Here is a 12,313-nt window from a genome sequence, read left to right as displayed (position 1 = left end):
GCTTGGGAATGGCAGTGGGAGATCAGCAGTAAGCAATTGGATTTCACACATTCATGGCAACTCCTCTCATATTTTAAAGGATCAGATGAGACAGAGGCAGTAGAAGCTGAAAGGTAGTCATGACACCTGGTCACACTGCATGGCCTAGTTTTCTTTGCTGACAGCTTTGTTACCATTTTACTGTCTACCTAAATTATCTCATGCCAATTTTCAAGCTCAGGTGCAGGAATATATAAGTCTTATAAATAAAAATTTTCTTCAAAGTAGTTAAATTTTTTGTCAAAGAAAAGTTAGAGACTGCAGCCATTGCATCAGGAACATACTTGTGCCATTGTCAGGAAAAGCACTGCCGGTGTTTTTCTGTGCAATCAACTGTTGTACAGTTGGTGTTTGTATATGAAGCTCCCAAAGTACAGTCCCACACCACCAGTGCCTTCCTGTTTGCTAGGATACCCAGAAGCTTCTGGGTCTTTCCCATACACTTTAGAGGTGCAGGAATCAATACCATTTACATTGTCCTTGGCTAATCAGCAACTCAGTGGGAACTCAACCATGTAGCATGTCATACAGAGAAAAAATTAAGAACTGTGGAATTAAACTAAGGTAAGAAAAATGCCCTCACAAGAAATAATTTAATGAAAGTAAGCCTTCTAAGGCTACTAGAAGATACCTGAGATTTCCAAGCACTGAATGGCACACATGATCTTGCAGTGAGGAGGAAAATAGAAGTTCAAGTGAAATTTTACGTATTTTCCACTTCTAAAATATATATTTCAATCTCAGACAAAAACTACGGGAAAACTGAGTTTGAGAGTAAATGTCAACAGTATAGGGCAACATAGGGTAAGGCTGGCAGACTTATTACAAAGCAAAAATTTTGAGCCCATAAAATTTGTACAACTCTTACATGTAGTGTAGGCGACTCTCATATGGTTATGATTTATCAATTTTGTCCTCCATAACTCTAAACTAGATTAAACATTCTTAAACACATATTCCTCCCTGTCCCTGCACTAGTGCCTAAAGCAAAATGGAAGTTGTGTGAATGTGTGAATATTCCAGATATTTCATAGTGTCATGGAAAAAAAAAAAAAAAAAAGAAACCATATTTAAATTTGAACTTCTCACCTTCGCTGTGTTTTGTCCATTTAGCAAAAATGTAATCTATATGTAAGAGCAGAACTTCAAAGCAATATATTCTTTCAGTCTCTATTCCTGTGTGGTTCTAAGATGGGTTGGAGTACCTTGCAAACCTCATTATACACATGTAGCCATATGGATATATAACTACAGGGTGTTACTGTTTTAAGGAGGCCCTAGGTTTTTGGTTACTGACCAATGGAGTTTATTCTGAATAAAGGAATACTGCATTTCCTAAAATAATTATTTTTCTTAGCGTGTTTCTTAAGGATCTTACACACTCCTTAGCACAACTAGCCTCAGTGAACTGTTTGAGGAAAAGAGATGTTTTCACTGCTTGTGGAAAATAAAGGAACTGGCTTGGAAAAGATCAGGAATTAAGTTTGTGGCAGAAGCAGGAATTGAGTGCAGCTCTCAGAGTCCAAGACTTAATCATTAGTTTCATGATAACTTTAACTCCGTGTATTTCTGGATTTTGTGTAACTTAAAGGAAAAAATAGATGCATATGCTGAGTAATCTGATTCTCAGAGGGCAGCTTAAGATTTGTCATACATCAAGAACCACATGTTCCTGAAGTAAAATAAAAACTTAACTACTCATGTAACAAAGTATATACAAAACCTGTGTAAGGCAGACAAAAGAAACCATTAAAAAAAGTATATGTACAACGAAAGGGTGCTTTTTTGTTCTTTTGGGGTGAGAAAGAAAAAGTCATAATTGCACTTTTTTGGAACATCTTCTTTAGCACTGCTTTATAATTTTGTGTCTTCAGATACCTCTGAAAGTTCATGTGAATTTCATGCTGTAAAATACTGCATCACCAGAGTGGCACACTCATACTGCTGAAGATACATTGATACTTAGATATTCCAGATGTTGACCCTGTGGAAACATGGAGATTGAAAATAACTAATGGTTTATTTTGAAGATAGGAGGGAAATAAATAAATAAATAAATAAATAAATAAATAAACCAACCCACTTACTTTCTCATAAAATCCAGTTTGGGTGTAACTTTAGATTTCAGATCAGCTCAGGAATGTTTTAAAGCTTCTTTATTGACAATTATTTTACATAAGGGTAAGGGACACGTCCTTCTACACCTCATAAATTTGACATACTGTAGTTTGAAATCTCATTAGCCTTCCATGTTGCCAGATGTAGCGTACAAATGTTAAGGATCTTATGGACGTGTTTTTATATTGTTACTCTCTACCAGTGCTATTTTTGCAAGCAAGTGTTTTGTATTTGTCCTTTCCATGAACTCCCCATTTTGTCTAGTAGCTATATTAAAATATTTTGCCATAAAGCTAGTTTTTTAACTACTTTTGGGTTCTTGGAATGATTGGTGCATGCTCAGAAAAGTTGTATACACAATTTTGTCCTCTGGAAGTACATTAAATACTCATAAATTACACTGAAGTGTCTTGTGGAAGAATGTCTGCTATTCTTCTGCAAAATCTTAATCTACCTCTTTATATATTGGTAACATATGGTATTTTAAAAAACATGTAAAGTTAAAGCTTTGGCTTAACTTGAAAATGTAAAATAAATGATATTTTATCCTTCATCCACTGGATGTGTGTACACTGTCCAAAATGAGATCCTGTAATTACCTACAAGCACTGCTCCATGAATGCAAGCTGTCAGCCTATCTGGTATACATGGTATCTACACTTTCTCTGCAGTGCAGCTTCTACTTTGGATTGGGTTGGCAAAAGTGAAATCCAGCCCCTGTAGATTTAGAAGAGGCCTACATGGAGAAAGTTATTTTTGCATATACACCTATTCTGTATTTATGATTTACTGTCATGTACACATATATATTGGTTTTTAATGCATATTTTAAAATAAAATAGGAATTTTAACTTCCTGCAGTTAGCCAACAGATTTTTCTCTGTCACAAGCATTTAAAAACAAGTAAATTAGAGAGAATTTTCTGCTGTGCTCTGGTTAATGTGGATGCTGGATTGATTTAATATTGAAAGCTGAGAGACAGAAATGTTTATATGTCTTCTAATAGTGGTCTCCATGTCAAATAATGTACACCATTTATAGTAAAAACAAAAACTATCCAAAAAAAAAAAATACTATATTTGCCACAGGGAAAAAATCTGCTTGAACTTTGACAGATGAGGGACCTTGAGAAATACCAATTTGTACATGATCATTACAACCTTTGAATTATCTGTTGTATCTGGAAATGTACTATCCTTCTCCACATGCCTGAAAACTTTGATTTTAGCAGATATACCTCTAAAGAAGCTGACCTCCTCATCTGCAAGCCTGAGGCTCTCATGGATGTCCATGCAGAGCTATGGTGCAGAAGCGCGAGACCCAGAAGGACAGTCTGCTGATGACTGTGCTCCATTATTAGGACTCAGAGTCAGTCCAAGCTCTGCCAAAACAAGAGATTTATCATTTAAAAACAGACAAACAAACAAACAAACAAACAAAAATAACAAAACAACCAAAAATGAAATGGTGAATTCAATTTGCAAAGACAATACCAACATTTTTCTATCAGCTTTTTCATGCAGAAGCTTTGAAACAGATGTATTTTCTCTTTTCCGCCTAGCAGAGGGAGTTTCTCCATAGATAAACCTTCATCAGACAATCATTTGTCTAGTTTATTGGTCCTACTTCACTGTTTCCAAAAGATAAGACTTTATTCTACACTCTAGTCAAGGGCTTCACAGATATATGCTGGGGGAGGCAATATTAATTTCCTGAAAAAAAATAGTTATTTTTCAGAACACCCTCTGTTCCAAAATTTCAGTTCAAAACCTTCTTTCTCCTAAGTCCAACTTGCTTCCATGGAAAGAATCATATATCATGAAAAATGTTGTGTAAAGTCCAATCTGCATACCCCCTGGGGCTAAGACTTTACCATATGCTGTTTCCTTATGCTGCTGATCCCACTGGTTCTCAGGGAGGAAGCGCATTTCCAAAGACATCTGTGATCATGCAGTAAGCGTGTTTTTGAAAACAGAGAAGGAGCTTCCACAGCAAAGTGACTCCTTTGGGAAACATGGATTTCTTCCTTTTTTAGATAACAAGTTAGGTGGTAACTGCACAGTCACTGGTTGTTGCACTCTGTCTTTCACGTAAAAGGCTACCACTTTCCTGTGACATCAATTTTGCTTAATTTGTTGGCATTATTCTCCTAAGATTTGTGTAAAAGGGGGCATCCTGTGGATTAATTGGCTTGGCCTCAGACACAGAATAGAGCAGCAGTCATTCATATGAATCATTGCACAGATTAAGATTTGGATTATTTCCCCTCTTTTCAGTGTTTACAAATGAAATGTCTCAGTTAGACATGATCTCTTGCCATTTCTTCCCACTATTCCCTAACATGTTACTGTTGGCAAACCATGCTGGGTATGAAGACACCAGCCAAATCTGGATAATTTTTTTCTGAAGGTAGCAGATGGTAGCAGAAGTGCCTCAGTTTTTGGCTTTCCTTGGTGAGGTAGGCCTGTAGAAATAATTGAGACAGACTGTGCTGCCTCCAAATCCTGCACTCACATCATAGAATCCTAGAATGGTTTGGATTGGAAAGGATGTTAAAGACCACCTTGTTCCAGCCCCCCTGCCATGGACAGGGACACCTTCCACTAGCTTAGGTTGCTAAAAACCTCCATCCAACCTAGCCTTGAACACTTCCAGGGATGGGACATCCACGGCTTCTTTGGGCAACCTGTTCCAGTGCCATACCACGCTCTGAATAAAGAATTAGTTCCTAATATGTAATCTAAACCTGCCTTGGCCTTCTGAACTGCAAGTGCACATTGCCAGCTCAAGTTGAGCTTCTTGTTAACTGCCACCCTCAAAATCCTGTTTGGGGCTGCTCTCTATATCCTTAATATCAAATCCTCCTCAGTTCTTAACCTTTTGCCCTAACACCTCAGAGGCAAATCATATGAGATTTTATTTGGAGGGAATCATGCTTTCCTCTGTTCTTTTCCTTCAAACAGACTCCCCTCATCCTTTTCACTTTCTTGCAGCACAAGGTTGTGTTTGCTAGGTGCAAACACATGCAGTGTCTCATTGACTAGCAATCCTCCAGTTCCCTAAAGCTTCAGAGTTCCCCTTTATTTTTTTATTTTTTTTTCCAGTGATCCTTCTCTGCCATGACATTAATGTAATTGTGACACAAAGCTTGCTTAGAAAGTTGCACTATCCTACTAGAGGCCTTTTCTTTTGACTGGTCAATTTCAACATAACTTAGCTATCAAAATATTTTGATGTGTATCATCTGACAAAAGTAGGGTGAACTTTGGCCAGTCTAAACACTTACTAGCAAGATTGCAAAAAAAAAAAAAAAAAGATTTTCTTTCTTCCCTCAGAGTTAATTCTTCCTCACTACTTCCAATTCAGTGAATATGGGGCAGGCTGGCTGGAAATACATAAAACAAAGTTTACAAAACTTGAAGTATTATGAAAAGCATGAAATTCTCTGTGTGTGTCCAAGTCCATCTCCTTGTTCTGTTCTTTCAAAAAAAAAAAAAAAAAAAAAAAAAAGCAAGCACTTATTAACAGTAAGTAGACAATTTATGATGATACTTCTGTAGGGAACAGAATTAATTGCTTGTTCTTTAAAAGTTGGAGTTATTCTGTTTGTAGTCCCTCCATATCTGTTTTTTGTTGTTTTGTTTTGTTGTTTTTTTTTGTTTTTTTTTTTTTTCCACAGATTTCATAGGGTGAAGAGGCAGCTGTGAAAGTTTTAATTCTGAGTTGAGCTAAGTGTATAGTAACCTCTACTCAGCTAGAAATGCTGGTATTTGTGGCTGGATGGGGTCTTCTTTTACAACTCAACTGATTTAGCACAGGGTCACCTTGTACCTCTGCATCTATAGACCAAATTTCACTGCAGGGGAAGTTATTAAAGTACCAGAACATTAACTAGGCTTTCATTTGAGAAATGCACGTTATGCCATATACATACATATAGCATTCTTGACCCTTAGTCTTGGCTCCAAGCTTTCCTGTGTGTCAAGAACACGTTTATAACAGATGTTTCTTTGTTTCACACTAGCCACTGTAGACACAGCTGATACTCTTCACTGGACATGTTTATTGAAACTTTCAGACAAAATGTTTCAATCACCTTGAGACATTTTATTTTGAAATCTGCCTGTCTTCTGTACAGTATAGAGTTTGGATTTCACCTCACTCTTTCCTTCAGGTCTTTTTGCCACTGTTAAGCTTGAACCATGCTTTACCTGGAGTTCTTGCTTTTCTCTGGACTGTGAAGCCCAGACATTTAGACTGTTGTTATGCACCGAGCGGTTTTATGGATTAGGTTGCAAAGCAAAAAAGAGAGGTGTGGAAGTGTGATCCATTTTTCAACAAAACTTTACCACAGATATGCGTTCAAAACTAATGATTTCAAAAACAAAACCAAAAAGCCTTTAGTCTGCTGAAAAGGGAGACATTAGCCCAGGCTTCTGTGCCTTTTCTGCTTCTTTCCTGGCACTTCTTCCCATATTAATTTATGTGAGAGTCGACCAGTTTACAAATCTTTATTCCTAGAGATCATAGCAAATTACATTCAGAATACCTTATTCTGATCTCATACATTAAATAGCAGGAATAATTTTCAGTAAGGTAACTAAGCACACAGCCAAAAAACAGGCATAGGCAAGATTGCTACTAGTCATGCAGAGTCTAGTATGTATAATTCCTTGATGCACAGTGTGCATCATAGCATGCACAAAAAAGCTTCACAAAAGTGAAATAAGGAAGACAGTTAATTTATTTAATTTCTACAGGAAAATCCTTTCCCTGCTGCAGGGGTGAAATGGCCACATGACCTTCTGAACAGGTTAGACCAACTGCAAATTCTGCAAAATATTACCAGGTTTGACAGACCTCCTCTTGCTATTTCTCTACTCACTGAACTCACTATAAATTTATTTCCAACCCAGGTCTCACAAAGATAAGGCATGAATAAACTGATCAGTGAGACACCAGATACAAAAGCAGCCTTCAGGCAATTTTTTTCTCTCCTCACAGACTGAGTGCCTAAAAGCTTAAAGAAATCACAAACTAAAACAGAAATGATGAAAGCATTAGATTAAAAAAACCTATTCATTTTTCTTTCAGACACCCTATCCCTATTTCATTATAAAATACTTCTGTATCTTATAATAATCAGCTTTAAAGGTCAGATTTTCCTTTAAAGGAATGCTTAAAACTCCTGATGATAATGGTGGGTTTTAAGTATTTCATTTTTTTCCAGGTAAAATGGATTTTCCATCAACCGAAGAACATTTTTGACTATAACAGAGGATAAACAGTTTTCACTTCCCAAATATCAGCTGAAAAGTCATTTTTATGGCACAGTTCTATTACAAACAGAATTAAAAGACTAGTATTAGAGAGGATGGGTTTGATTACTACTTAACTTCACCATAATGATTTTTTCTTAATTTTATTTTATTTGGCTTTGGGCTTGACAGATTCTCACTTAAATGCATAAGTAAGCACATTTGAGCACCTAGCTACAGCCCTGCAACAATATACAAAACATAAATGGCCTGTTCTACTAAGGGCACAATTTAAAGTTCATTGATGTGTTGAGACAAAAATGCAGCAGAACGGGTCCTGTTTCAGAGCTTGGGTCTCAAAAATATCTCCCATGAGAAAGAGTAACTGTCCAAGAAATGTTGAGGGCAGTGATTCAGTTGTCTGGGAAGAGGAAGATTTCTTTGTTATGTGAAAGTGCCCTCTCTTTCTCTGAACATGTCTCTGTTTATTCACATATACAGGCCTTTCTATCTTCATTCTTTAAAATTAAGAATTTTTGAAAAGCTATTCTTAGAGCAATGTTTTGAGTATCTTCTTTAGGCATTCCATCATTCCTCTGGATGAGCACAGATTTTGTGCAACAAGCTGTTCTTTCAAGATGGCTCACACCAAAAGCACCCTCCCTCTGAACGTTAAAGCCTCAGATACCCCCAGCTACCTACCCAGGCCTGACTACCAGAACTGCCTTCGTGCTATCTGCAATATAAATCACAGATGGCCTGTTGCCTTGTGAGTAGTCCCAGGACTTAACCTCTATTCCACCTTTCAAATATTGATCATCACAGCAATTTCAGAGCTAGTACCCAAGATACATTCAGGAAAAATCCCTAAATAATACGTGCAATGTACCTTTGAAAAGGAAGTGCAAGTACATGCTGGTTTCCAATTCATACATTCATTAAATCTACACAAAGATAAGGAGGGATGATCTGTGAGGACCAGAGTCCATGACAATGTCATTTATACTTCTCATTTTAGTTATTTAAGAGCTCAAGAAACATATTGTCTTTGATAAGAATTTACTCTGAAGTGGATTCTTTTAAGTGTAAGCACTTGGCTTTCAGTGGATGTTATTTTGCAAATTTGCTACTGTTGCTACTCCATACAAACCTACATTTTTGAAAAATACTTTTATTTTCTCTCACTTGTTTGTAATTGAAGGAACGTAAAACTGAAACTATATAGGAACCAACGGTCATAACCAGGATATGTGGAACATTAACGACATAAGAGCATCAAGAAATGAATTCTAAGCTCTGAGACACTGTGTGTCAGTGAATTAAGGGTTCTTTTAGCAGTAGGTAAGCCACTGAATCTGTTACTCTTGCAGCCTTTTGTGGAGCTGAATGAATTGAACTTGGAAGAAAAGAAGTTCAGGAATCAAGTTCAGCATTCTGTTGCTTAAAAAAAAAAAAAAAAAAAAAAAAAGTACATGCCCTCATAGAATCATAGGTATATACATGTAGGTTGGAAGGGCCCTCCAGATGTCCAACCTCTAAGTTCAACCTTTCTCAAAACAAGGCCAAATTCAAAATTAAGCCATGTTGCTCAGGACTTTGCTCAGATGGGATGGTCTTCACATTCTCCAGTTCCAAGGATGGAAATGCCAGAGCCTCGCTGGGAAGTTGCTTAATGTGTTTGACACCACTCATTGTGGATATTTTTGTGTGTATATATCTAATAGCAATTTCTCTTGCTAAACCTAGTGGATGGTGTCCATTGAGGTTGTGCTGTGTACCTCCAAAAAGAGGCCCATCCTTATCTGTAACCTCTTCAGGTAATACAGAACAACAAATAGCTTCCTCCTTGTCCTTTTTCTTCTCTGGTCTGAGAAAACTTAGATACACGTATTGTCAAAATAATTGTGTTTATTAAAATGGGCAGGGACTGGGAGAATTATGAGCTGCCTACTGTAGTAGAAGATCAGGGTCAAGACCATCTAAGGAACCTGAAAGTACACATGTCCATGGGACCTGATAAGATACGTGAATGGGTCCTGAGAGAGCTGGTAGGTGTAGTTGCTAAGCCATTGTCCATCATATTTGAGAAGTTATGGCAAACTGATGATATTCCTGCTGACTGGAAGACATGACCCCCATTTTAAAAAGGGAAAAAAGGAAGACCCAGGCAATTACAGGTCAGTCAGTCTCACCTCCATGCCTAGAAAGATCATGTAGTAGATCCTTCTGGAAACTATGCTAAGACGCACGGAGAACAGTCACATTCATGACAGCAAACGTGGCTTAACTAAGAGTAAATTAGGTCTGACACATCTGGTGGCCTTCTATGATGGGGTTACAGCACTGGAAGAAAGGAAGAAAGAAAGGAAGAAAAAGATGCAGAATGAGTCATTTTCATTTGTAATTTTCTAATGATAATTTAATTTCTCTACAGCTCATAGAATCATTCAGATTGGAAAAGACCTCTAAGATCGTCTAGCCCAACTTTTACCCTAATACTGACAAGTCCACAACTAAACCATGATACTAGTTCTGAATCTACATGTTTCTTCAAGACCTTCAGGGATGGTGACTCAGATGAATACTGTGAATTGTTTTGTCTCATAAAGATTAAAACACTTAAGTATTTAACAGAATTTTTAAAAGGAGAATTATTTATATTCAACTTTTCTGGTTGCTTTTCTATTGTGTGAAATACATGTAGATACATATATATTAATGAGCTATCTACAGCAGTTCTAGATCCCAAATGGGAGCATACATTAGGTTAGAACTAAGCTTCATGTCTGTAAAAAGACAGATCGGGGGAAAACAATGACATGAAACCACTCTTCATGCTCATTCCCATCTGTCTTGGATCTGAGACCAGAGTTTAGCTCTGAGGTCTCAATCTGTCTTTACAAACAACAGGCCCTTTAAAACAAATGCCGAAAACTAAACAATTATCAGTTAATGTTTACATTGAAGAGCATGATATGATGAGCATGTTATATTTAATGCTATACAAATATTTGGTATGATTATGCTAATATATGTAGGACCCTTCTCAGAATGTCTATGAGATAAAGCTGTAGGGTTGCTCATACACAGAATTTTTCTAGGCCTGTCCTATCTAGAAACCTGCATCTTGCTGTCACCATGCACTTTAAAATGTGATGGGGGGGGGGTGGGGGGGAGGGGTTCACTGACACAGGGTTTCTGTTCCACTGTCAGTGGTACCATCAGGATGTGCTGTACCTGCTCCAGGTCAGTTAAGAATTGTCTGGCTTATATAAAGATACACCTTGTACACCCACTGAACATCATTTGCATTTTCACAAACAAGAAGCATTGTCTCTGTACCAGAAAATACAACATTCTAGTCAAAACAGATGCAATTCCTCCCCAGCTTTCACAGAATCTGCTTAGGAAACAGACTCTGACTGTTTGACTCTGATGGGAAATGTGGGTCACTTGACAAGAAGAAGTGGATCCGGAAATGGATTGCATTATGTAGAAGTTCCTTCTCTCTGCATGTAAGTAGGAGAAGAACAGTAGAATTCTGTAAGTTACATCAAGGAGTGTTTTATTCACAGAACTAGAGAACCTGCACATTTCTGGTAGAGAAGACATTGCAAATATCCTGCATATGTGTTTGAAGATAAACCTAAGAGGGAGAGAGTCAGTATTACTGAAATATACATTGTGAAGGAGACCAAGGCAGCAAAGATAAAGTGCAGCAACAGGCCTGTGCTGGAGAGACTTGCCTCAAGGCTCAGTAATTGCTATGGTCTGTTGTGTGAGAAGGGTGGCAATGAAACAGGTAGGCCAGACAGAACAAACAAGCTCCATTCCCTACAAAGAAATTACACTCTTGCATAAAACCAGGGCACTGTTTCTGGAAGATCTGTACATATTCATATGGAAAGAAAGAACCAAGCATAATTACTTGCAATGTCACCATGCATATAATTACTGTTGTGATAATACATGACATAAGCCAAAACATTTGCTGAGTTGTTTTCTTCAGAAGTAGCCAGAAAACACCATAATAATAACCCTGTCAATCTGGGAAAGGACAGCTTCTGCTGTGACACATGGACATAGCTTTGAAGAAATTTTGGTTGTCCTGCCAAATGTGAAGAGACTTACTTTTTTGTTGTTGTACTAGGTTAACATACAGCTTTAGAAGTTATAGTCCTGTGTTCTTCCCATTTTTATTTTTTTTTCTTTGTTGGGGGTGGATGATAGATTATTAATCCTTGCTTTCTTACTTTAGCACTTTTTTCCGTCTTTCTTACTTTCTGTAATTTCACTAGTTTTCAGGATTCTCCCAGTATAATGTACATCACAAGCATTCACAGTGGGAGGACGGACCAATTTCCCATACATGATTGTTGTGAAGCATTTGCAGATTTGCTTTCCTTTGTAGCTTTTTGTTGACCCCTTAAAAGCAGACAGTGGTCCCCCATGGTTTTTCTGTCCTCAGCCTGATAACTACTGCTCTAGACACTTTCACATTTGGTAATGTGTTTCTCTGTCATTGTGTTTTTAAACAGCTGTTGTTCAGAAGTAGGTCAGCATGTACAACCAGCTCATGATCTGGAGAAAAGGGGACACTCTGGGTCACGACTCAACATGGCTATGAGAGTCCTGATCCATGAAATGAGTGTCTATTCAGTTGCTACTCCAGTTTTTCAGCTCACACAGATGCATGCACATACGCAGAGTGCAAAATCTTTTTGAACCACGGGCAAATATCTGCTTCCTCTTTATATATATATGACCTGGGTAGGTCATTAATGTTGAGTACCTTTTCCCGGAGCCATGCAGAAAGAAAAGTTGTGTAGAAACAGTAGGATTTAAGCCTCTAATTTTTAATGAAGACTCCCAGCCTCGTCTGCAGTGACCTTCATGGC

At 37.6% G+C, this 12,313-nt stretch overlaps 1 long non-coding RNA gene across 1 annotated transcript in view; it reads right to left on the bottom strand.

The window, feature by feature from the left end:
- Positions 1-1,378: 1,378 nt before the first annotated feature.
- The window catches only part of LOC119714599 (uncharacterized), a 36,656-nt gene continuing 25,721 nt past the window's right edge, over positions 1,379-12,313 (bottom strand). Inside the window, exons 3-4 of the long non-coding RNA XR_005261964.2 lie at positions 3,395-3,538; positions 1,379-2,023 (exon numbers count right to left, since the gene is read on the bottom strand). This is a non-coding gene — a long non-coding RNA (uncharacterized lncRNA). The remainder of the gene's footprint in view (positions 2,024-3,394; positions 3,539-12,313) is intronic.

Source organism: Anas platyrhynchos, chromosome Z, assembly GCF_047663525.1.
Source record: "Anas platyrhynchos isolate ZD024472 breed Pekin duck chromosome Z, IASCAAS_PekinDuck_T2T, whole genome shotgun sequence".
Lineage (NCBI taxonomy): Eukaryota > Metazoa > Chordata > Aves > Anseriformes > Anatidae > Anas > Anas platyrhynchos.
Note: the sequence above shows the minus strand (reverse complement) of the source record. Positions and strands in the feature narration are given on the sequence as shown.